This window comes from Pteropus vampyrus, unplaced genomic scaffold, assembly GCF_000151845.1.
Source record: "Pteropus vampyrus isolate Shadow unplaced genomic scaffold, Pvam_2.0 Scaffold36, whole genome shotgun sequence".
NCBI lineage: Eukaryota > Metazoa > Chordata > Mammalia > Chiroptera > Pteropodidae > Pteropus > Pteropus vampyrus.
In genome coordinates, this window is record NW_011888817.1 from 2,886,133 (window position 1) to 2,896,532 (window position 10,400).

Below are 10,400 nucleotides of genomic sequence, written 5' to 3' on the forward strand. Positions count from 1 at the left end.
GGGTCTTTGGAATTCAAGTATACCAATCCCGTTTATTTACAGTTGGGGAAACTGATACCTAGAAGGAGGAACTAACTGGACAGTATGATTAGGGGCTTGGGCTCTGGGGCCAGACTGCTTGGTTTGAATCTCAGCTCTATGGCATTTAACAGATTTGTGACTTTGGGTTTAACTTCTCTGAGCCTAAGTTTCTTTCGAAAAAAAAAAAAAAAAAAGATGAATTTGTGAGAATTAAATAAGATCATCCATGAGTGGAGCTTAGCAAAACATTTAACATGGAATCCCACAACACAGTGTGCTCTGTTTACAATTAACCAGTCACACAGTGAGTTAGTAACAGCTCTGGACCTGACCCTGGGCTTCCTGACTCGAAATCCAGTGCTCCTTCCAGCTCTCCCTGATTCCATGTGTCCGTTAGAGTGTGGTCAGGGGGGAATGGGAGTCACCTAGGGAGAGGAGGCACATGTGATCAGGTGTCTGCTGTCCTTGGAGACAAATGCTCACATGGTCCGTGAGCCCCTATCTCTGTGCCTCCTACCACCTCCTACTCCCTGCCTTTGAAACCTCCCCTACCTCCTCCCTGCCCTCCCCGCAAACTGGAACACACATTGAAACTGCTGATAACATCCCCACATCTCCCTTGGTTGGCAATTTCCTCTGGGCCAGATGGGGAGGGGCAGCAGTGAAGAAGGCACCAACAGGAAATTCCTTGGGAACAGTGAGGGATGGATGTCCCAGCGGTCAGTGATACTATCTTCAGCATGGAGCCTCTAAGCAGGGGAAGAGACAGGTCCCCCTGGAGAGGTTTTTCTGTTTGTTTTCTTCAGGCTTGACTTCTAACAAGAGAATTTAATTAAGAGCTCCATTGCTTCGCCCAGGGAATAGAAATCCAAGGGGACAGCAAGGCTGAGACTGGTGCCCGCAAGGAAAGGAGGGAGGGGCCTCTCTGGACCCAGATCAACCTGTGATGGGTTTAAGCTGCAGCAGAGAAGTTCGGCTCACGGGTGACATTCAGTCTGACCCCAACACCAGAATCTTTCCCTACAAGAACTAGGAAGTTTTAGATTCTGCAGTACAAATTTAAAGAAGTTTAAAACAGCCAAGGCAATAAGCAAAGGTTTGATATTCCCAGTTGTCCCCACACATACCACTCCAACTGTCTTCCCCAGGGCTGCTGGGGTGTAGGGGCAGGTCAGTGGGCCTGAGTTCAAATTCTGATATTTCATCTCCCTGAGCCTCAACAGCATCATCTGTAAAATGTAGACAACTCCACCAGTGCAGTGATCCATCTATAAAATGAGGATAAATAACATCTTTCTTGCCGAGTTGGGGGAGGGGGGCGGAGATAAACAAGCTGGGACCTGGAAAATACAAGGGACGTGATGTGTCAGAGAGCACGGGTTTCAGAATCAGGCCCACCGCTCCCTGGCTGTGTGAGCTTGGGCAGGTGTGGCACTTCTCTGAGCCACCCTTTCGTCATCTGTAAAATGGAGGTCGTAGCGCCTCCTTCACTGGGTTATTGAGAGAATGAAATGAAACGAGATATGGAAATACCCACTCCTGGGCCTAGTTGCTCACCCCGCACCCATACCCATCACCACTAGATCCCCAGGATTTGTTACAGAGGGGAGGAGGCTCTGAGAAGGGCTTGTTTGAGGTTTGACTTCACTTCCAAACTTGCTGCTCTCTGAGACGTCTCAGAGCTGGGCTGGAAAGTTAGTCCTTTGCAAAGAATCATTTGCATTTTCTTTGACTTCTGACTTCTGACTTCCATCTGGGGCCAGATTAGTCATTTTAACAAAATCCACTCATCAGTTCTGTTTAAAAAAAAAAAAAAGGCAATGTTCAACTTAGTCTAACTAGTAATTTCAGGGCTGATGGGATTTGTGAGTGGAGGTAGGTATGTCCCCGCCACCCCCCCAGTGGAGCTGATTTTCTGGTATCTTTGTTTAACTCATGACAAAACCATCTGAGAAGGGCTTTGATGTTTCTACCCCCAGATGGCTGGGAGGAAGCCTCCAACTCAACATCTCAGCTCCGGGACGTCTTAGGAATCTCAGGAAGAACTGAGGCTGTGAGAAGCAAGAAAAGAACACGGCCTTGGGTTCAAGTTCCCATTCACCTGGCTGTTAGTTCTTGCCAGGTGGCCTTGGCCAGATCCATCATCTCTCTGAATCTCCATTTCTTCTCTCCCTGACTTCATTCAGTTTTCCTCTCCGCTACCTCTTTCTCACACCCTCCCGCACCCCTGTCTCAATCATGCTCTATCCTCTTACCCTGTTGTATGTTTTTCTTAGCACTTTACCAATGTTATGTTTTTATTCTGTTTACCATCCATCTTCTCCACTATTGTCTATTCTGTTTGCTGCTCTATCCCAGGACCTAGATTGATGCCTGCACATATTAGACACACAGTAGGTATTTCTTCAGTGAAAAAAATAATATAAAACCTTGTAGGACAGTGGTGAGGATTTTAGTATTTACATCTCACTCCTCCAGCTATGAGACCTTAGATGAGTTACTTCCCAGCTCATCTGTAAAATGGGCATAATAAAAATATCTACCTGTATTGTGAGGAGCACATGAAATGATGCCTATACAATATTTAACATAGTGCCAGGTACGGAATAAGTGCTCAATAAAAATCAGATATTTGAACAGACAGTAGTTGCATTGAAAGATTTACTCCATATTTGGTATGTGAGGTAGAGAAAACTCCAGAACTTGTATACAGGATGGATGGAATGAGGGTCTGCCATGGGGGAGACCAGGCAGGAGGCCGCTGCAAAAAGTATGGGACCTGACTCCAGGCAAGGGCTGTGGGAAAGATGATGGAAGAATAAGCCCCCCAGGCTCTCACAGGACCAATGCCACACTCAGGGAGAGACACAGAGACCGTCCTCAGTTAACCCTGCACAGTCTTGTAATTCCCATCCTCGTCATTGGGGTCACAGAGCATTCCAGGGCAGCACTCCCCTGGCCATGTCAATCGATGAGAGAAAAGGCTAAGACCAGAGAAACGGATGAGACCAGGAGGTAACAAGTCGCTGGGTACAGCACTTAAATAATTAATCTTAGCAATGGCCTTTGCAGAGGGGACTATTATCCCATTTTACGGATGAACAATCTGGGGCTCAGAGAATTGAAATAACTCTCCAGGTCTCCCTGGGAGAGCTGGGAAAACACAGGAGTTCACTGCTAAGAACTTATACGAGGTGCCAGGCACTTTCCATATAGTGCTTTATTATCCTACTTTACAGATAAGGAAACAGCACAGAGAGGGCAGTGACTTATCCAAGGTCTCACAGCTAATTAAAGACAGAGCTAGGATTCCAACATAGGCAGCTGGCTCTGGGCCCCCTATCACTCAGCCCAAGACTATTTCTCCAACCATAAAATAGGACTCAGAACATCTCTTACAGGACGGGGGGTGGGGGGAACAAATGAGATCATAATTCACAGAGAAGCATTATGAAAAGTATAAAGTAGGAATTGAGGGATTGCTATACCAGAACCGAGATTAAAGATTAGAGAGTAGCCTGCAGTGTGCCTGGCCCCTGTGACAGCTCCTCAAAATTTCCTCTCTGCCTTTCTTCCCCTTGTACCCCTAAATCTCACGAGCCCATTCCCCAAGGGTTCTGCAGCTGCATGCATGTGTGTTTAATTCTCATTTACGGAGAGGAATCTGGTAAGTAGTGGGTGCTTTCTCGATGTGAGCTGAGCAGAGAGAAATAGGGCTGATGCTATAAACCCACACATATACCAGTTTTGTTACTTTTCAGTCCTTCACACCATTCCCACTGGGACCCAACTAAGCTGAAAGGCAGGATTTAGTTCTAAAAAGTGACTTGGAAAAAAAAAAAAGATGTGAATACTGCTTCCAAATTTAACCTTCAGGTATTGTGGAAAGAGCAGCTCTCATCTCTCCAAAGACAAGACAGTTTGACAGTCACCGAAATTCAAGGGAACTTTCCAGCATGGAGAATTAATTGAGACACATTTGAAATTCCTAAGCACCCTTTTAAAATCTCAGGGGTTCCCTTCAAAACCTGAAGAACCTCTGACTTCCATGTAGAAATAAACATTCATTCAAAAGACAATTTTGAAAAATTAGAGCTGATTTTCACCCATCAGAATGGAGAAATTTTAAACGATTGGTAATATCCAGCATTGGCTAGAGTATAGGGAAATGGCACCCTCAGTCACTGCTCGGAGAAGTGCATATTGGGGCAGTCTGTTTTGTGGACGACTTGGCAGCGACTATCAAAATTTTAAGTAAGCTCATTTTTGACAATTCCATTGCTAAGTATCATCTGACAAAAATATTCTTCCATGTGCACAAAGGTGCATGTTTACCATAGTGAAAAAAATGAAGATGACCTAAATGCTTTTGCATTCCTTTTGGTGAAATAAATGATATTATATCTATGTTGTGAGCTACCATACAGCAATTAAAAATAACTAAGTAGTTCTCTGTGTATTGATATGACAAGCGCTCTGGGTAAAAAAAAAGCAAGTTACAGAACATTATGTGATTCCACTTAGGTACCCAAAACTACATCTGTGTATATGTACAACTAGATGTACACCAAGATGATAAAGACAACACACACACGCGCACACACATGCGCACACACACACACACACACACACACATTTTGCCAAAGCAGCCATTACTACATTCATATTTCAAACAGCATTTGTAGTTACATCAAAATAATATCAACTGACATGTGAATCTGATGTTAATCATTCGGATTATAATGGTTTTATAGTTTTGTTTGTGATCACTTTGCAAATATTTTTAGGTTTTACACTAACCTAAATGCTACATGCATAAAGTAATTATAATGAATTTATACATCTCTATATTTAAGTTTCATTATAATACAATTATTCGGCCAACACCAGGGGTCCGGTAAGAATGTTTTTCTTTCAGATGGCCTGTGCATGACTCAAGTTTCAGAAACACCAATCTGGCTGAGAGGGAAGAGGCAAAGCTCTGAGGAAGACTCAGAGGGGTTTATAGGCGCATAAATGCTAGAAAAGTAACCTGGAAAGAATCATACCAAGCTGCTAACGGTGGTCCGCTGGCAAGGGAGGGGAATAGGATGAGTGCAAGGGACTTCCACCTTTTACTCTCATATAATATATTGTTGGGATTTTTCACAAGCATGTCACTTTGTGATTATATATATATGTGTGTGTGTGTGTGTGTGTATGTATATATGGAAGAGAAAAAATTAATTATGAGGCATTTGAGCAAACTACTTTACATCAGCAAACTTTATGCTCCACATTAGGTAAGAAAAGGTACTAAGGTAACTTCTGGCTCTAAAATTCTATAAATACTGAAATGAACAAGCAAGCAAGCAAACAAACAAATAAAAGCATTTTCAGTAAAGCAAAGAATACTTCTAAACCAGCCTGGCTTGAGTCAGGATCCCCTGTGAAACTTGCTAAGCATCTCCAGGAATTGTGAATCTGAAGGGCTCCTTTCAAAATGATTTCTGAGGTGTTGTTTTATTTTTACTTTTTTTTTTTTTAACAAATGTGGTCACTGAAGGCTCAGAAAGAGAAAGAGGCCCCCTTGAAGTCACAAAGCACCAAGCCCACCCTCCCCCATGCACCGTGCCTCCTTCCCTTCCGCACAAGCCCTAGGAAAAAAAAAAAAAAAAGCTTTCCCCCCAGATTGGACCAGCTGGGAGCCAAGCAGAATCAAACCTCAAACATTCTAAAGCAGCTCCAAAGATATTTCCTCCCTCGTGGAGGAGGAGGCAGAGCGTCCTTTGAGGAAGATGCTAAATTGCCTTAATTATGTTTCTTGGGAAGGCACCACGTGCCCATCTGCTTTCGTGGTAGGGGGTGTGGATGCATGCTAAGCACGGATATAAATCAACCTGAGTACAAACACCATTAGCCGGTCCACGCAGCCCTGGAATCTAGAGAAAGAGGGAGAGTGGTGCCCATGAGGTTGGCAGAAGGTCAGCTCAGCTCCAGGGCTCCTCTTGAACCTGGATTCCAGTTGGAGCTGCTGGGAGTTGGGGGTGCTGCAGCTGGCACCAACTCTTGACAATGGGGGGTGGGGCTTGGGGGTGGAGGTCACAGTGAGGTACTAGGGAGAGGCAGGCTGCTGGAGCAGTGCTGACCCCATGCAGCAGTAAGATTGTAAAGTCACAGCATCACTGGATCTTGATAAATGGGAGAATCAGAAGGGGCTTTGGGATGTCATTGTGGAAAAGCATGTGTGCTGGATCAGACAGCTCTGAATTCAAACCCTGGCCCTGCCACTTACTAGCTATGTGACTGGGGCAAGATATGTAGGCCTCTCCGGGGCTTCTTCTGTAAGAAGGGGATAGTGACACTTCCTTCTTAGATCCAAGTAAGGAGTGAGGTGATACATGTATAGCTCTTAACAAAGAGCAGGCTTGAGAGTTGGCTCATATTATTTCTCACTATTATTCATCCACCCTTTCCAGAAATGCCTAGGGTAGACCTACTCATTCCCCTTCTCAGGTAGGAAGGATGCAAAGAAGAGATGAAACAAATTTTGGAAAGGACAGCAACTTAATTTGTGTCCCTGAAAGAAATTTGCATAACCCTCAGTAAGATCCTTTACCCCCTTGGGACTCAGTTTCCCCATTTATAACACAAGGTCTAGAGGATGTTCCAGCTGTGACCACCTAGTATTTTATGCATAATGAGAGCACCAGGCTGCCTCCAGAGCTCATCCTGAAGGGATGACTGGGGGAAAGCAGAATCAGGGAGGAGAAATCTTCAGACACTTGCTCATCACTTACTTAGAAGGTTCATGACTAGGATCGTTAAGAGGTGGACTGAGGATGAAGGTGGTTCTTTGGCAAAAGAAGGAAGACTCGGGCATGTGCTCAGCTGTGTCCAGCTTTCTTTCATGCAGGAATTGATAAGATTGTTGATGACGACAGCAGATTTTTTAAACCTACTCTGCATCAGGCACTATGCGGGGCATTTTACATACATACACTTGGTCGTCCTACCAACACTGCTAGACAGAAATGACCTCATTTTAAAGACAGGGAGACAGATTTAGAGAGCTAAGATCACCCAGCAAATAAAACAGCAGAAAGGGGATTTGAACCCAGGAAGCGTGGGGCCAAATCCCTGTGCTTTATGCTGTACCAGTTGAGAAATGCTTGAAATGAAGAAAGGGAAATAAATATGTGCAGATTTCTTCCTATATGTGAAGCAGCAGGCTAGACACTATATTTATTTCATTTAAACGTTACAATAATCTTGTAATATAGGTATTAATGTTCCTGTTTTACAGATAGGCAGACTGAGGCTAAGAACTGGAATCATGACACAAATGGGCTAGCTTAGGGACCCCTAACCTGTTTTTGTGCTATGGCCCATTTGGCAATCTGGTGAAACCTATGGACTACGCCTCAAAGCATGTTTTTAAATGCGTAAAATAAAATACATAGGATTGCAAAGGAAACGAATTATAATGAAATATAGTTGTTAACATTTATCTTTAAAAAACCCATGATTTGATAATAGTGCTTCTTTATTAACACATTAAAAAACAAGATTTGGTATCTGGTCTAATAACTACTCTAATTTCAAAGTTATGATGATCATAAACAATATTTTGAGATATCCGCAATCACCATAATATGATGCCAAAATAACTATGACTTTTATTGGAACCAAAGCCACAGAAATTGGTAATAATATATGATTTATTACCTTCATTCATAACTGATAGAAGATAGTGAAAACACAGATGTAATTTTTCCCTGTCCAAGTCTATAATCTGTCTGAATTTCTGTCCATGGAGCTTTTGGGCTTTGGTAACCCATCGATGGCTTGTTTCATTGAAGATCAAATGTTTGACCAAGTGTGTGATGGTCTCCAACTCCATTTACACACCTGGGGGGAAAAGCCTTTAGTTTGGATGTCCCATTCAAGGGATCAGGGCCACCTAGAGATGCATGACACTGACGCAGGGCAGTTCCACCTGGGCAGGCCAGTCCTTTCTGGTTCTTGGTAGCTTGAGTCCAGGAAAATGTGCAGCCCCCAATTTTTCATATCATCTCAGATTTCTTATCTTAGTCTTGGCTCTGTTTCCAACTGGTAAGTTTCTTTCTCTTTTACTTGGAAGACTTCATTTGATAAAGATTGATATGCCAAGGAGTGGAGCAAGCACAGAGAATGCATTTACTCATTCAATTGATATCTATTGAGTGGATTGTTAGTCAAGACTCTTGAGCTAAGCAAAAGGAAAAAAACGGGCGGAGGGTACCAATTGGCTCACATAACTGAAAAAGTCTAAAAATAGCACCGCTTTAGGTATAGCTGAGTCCAAGCTCTATTTTCTGCTCCATCAGCTTCAGCCTCAGGTAGGCTCCCCATGACTGTAATAAAGCAGCCACCAGTAACTTCGGATGACTGTATTACCTGTTTAGCTATGTCAGCAGCTAAAAGAAGTGCCTTATTCTCAATAGTTAACAAAAAGTCCTGGAACTGTCAGTGAATCGTGACGGGTAATATATCTGCATCTGAATCAATCACTGTGGCAAAATGGATGGACTATGCTAATTAGCCAGGGCTGGGTCATGGTCAGAGCCAGTCCCACCTGAACCACAAGGTCTGAGTGGGGGGAGGGGATCCCCAAGGGAAAATCAGATCACTGACACCAGAAAAATGGATTCTAGGAAAAGGCAGCAGTTTACCCCTGTTCTAATTGCCTCCTATTCACCTCACTGGTGAGGACGGGGCCTCGTCATAAATAGTACAAGATGGCTGAACAGGACACCTGACCCTGGACAGAGGAACTCAAATAGGAGTTATTAATCAAACATACAGCCCCAGAAGAGGACACAGTTACACAGGGCCACGTGGGGATTGAAGGTGGGGTGACCCCTGGTTTCATTAGGAGGATGTGATTGGCTTGTTTGAGTAATTTCATGGGCCAGCAGGGAGTTGAAATCAGTTAGGTTAAATACCAGGTGGGACAGCTGGTCCAGCTGATAGGGGAGCTAGCAGCCTTTCCCGTGGGTGGAGGGGCATATCTGGAACAAGGGAACGGGCCTTTGGGGCTCTGTGAGGCTCAAAGATGCCAGGGCAGCATGTGACACTTTAGACCTTACAACATTTCCTCTAAAGGGCCTACTCTATGCCGGTGGCTCTCAGACATGGGGACTGAGGAGATGGGAGAGGCTCCCACGTCTGGTGCTCCTGCTTTTGAAGTGGAGTCTCTGGCTCCATGAGGTCTGTTCTGGATCCAACCCTGTTTCTACTTGCCTGCTGTCTGATTTAATATTTCCCCGAATCCTGACCCACTTTGGACATTTAGAAATTTCTTCCTCATATGGAGTTGTCCTCGTTTTGCCCTAAACTTAATTAAAAGAGCATTTACCCACTGAGTGACTCACGAAGTCTAAATTATTTACGTTCTGTCTCTTTATAGATTTCTGGTCTAGAATAGTGGATCTCAGTCAGGAGGAGGCCATCTCAAGCAATGGGGCTTAGGTTCAAGTCCAGATCTTGCTGTGTGGCCTTGGCCAGGTTGCTTCACCTGTCTGAGTCTCAGTTTCCTCATTTGTAAAATGGAGATGAGAACACTACCTACCGTAAGGTTTCTTTTTGGGGTACTAAAATTGTTCTGGATTTAGATCATGGTGATGGTTACCCAACTTTGTGAACATATTAAAAATCACCGAATTGTACACCTTTAAAAGGGTGAACTGGGTGTATGATCCGTGAATCGTATTTCAATTTTTAAAAAAGGAAAAAACTCTACCTCCAAAAGTTGTTGTGAGGATTGAGATAAAGCAGAGTGTAGCATAATGAAGAGTAGCGCATAGCACCTGACACAGAACAGGGGCTTTTGTCCTCATCATCGTCACCATCGTCATCGTCATCGTTATCTGTAGGTGGGAGGCCTCTGAAACAAAGCAGTATAAAAAGGCTTGATGTATCGATTGACTTCTGTTATTTTATATTACTTAGAATAGCAAACCATCTGGCGAGCAAGCAAACTCAGCATTCACATCAAAACTATGCTTTCTAAATTAAAAATGTTTCTCTTTTAAGATAAAAATAAATTTCTTTTCCTTAAAATAATTATTATGCTTGACGGAGTTGACAGCACAAAAACACAAACTTTTCTAAGGCACAAGACACTATTTAAAGAGTCAGAATAACAAATTAGAAGGAAATAGTTCCACATAAAACAAAGAGTTAATTTTAAAAAATAGTCCTAAGAAGTAAATAGGAAGAAGACAAGGAATCCACTAGAAAAATGGGCTAAGGACACAGACAGTTCATAGAAGTTGACTACAAGTAGCCAAAGGCTTATGAAAAGATGTTCAACCTCACAGAAAAGTCAGAGAAAAGCACATTTAGAACCAGAAGGT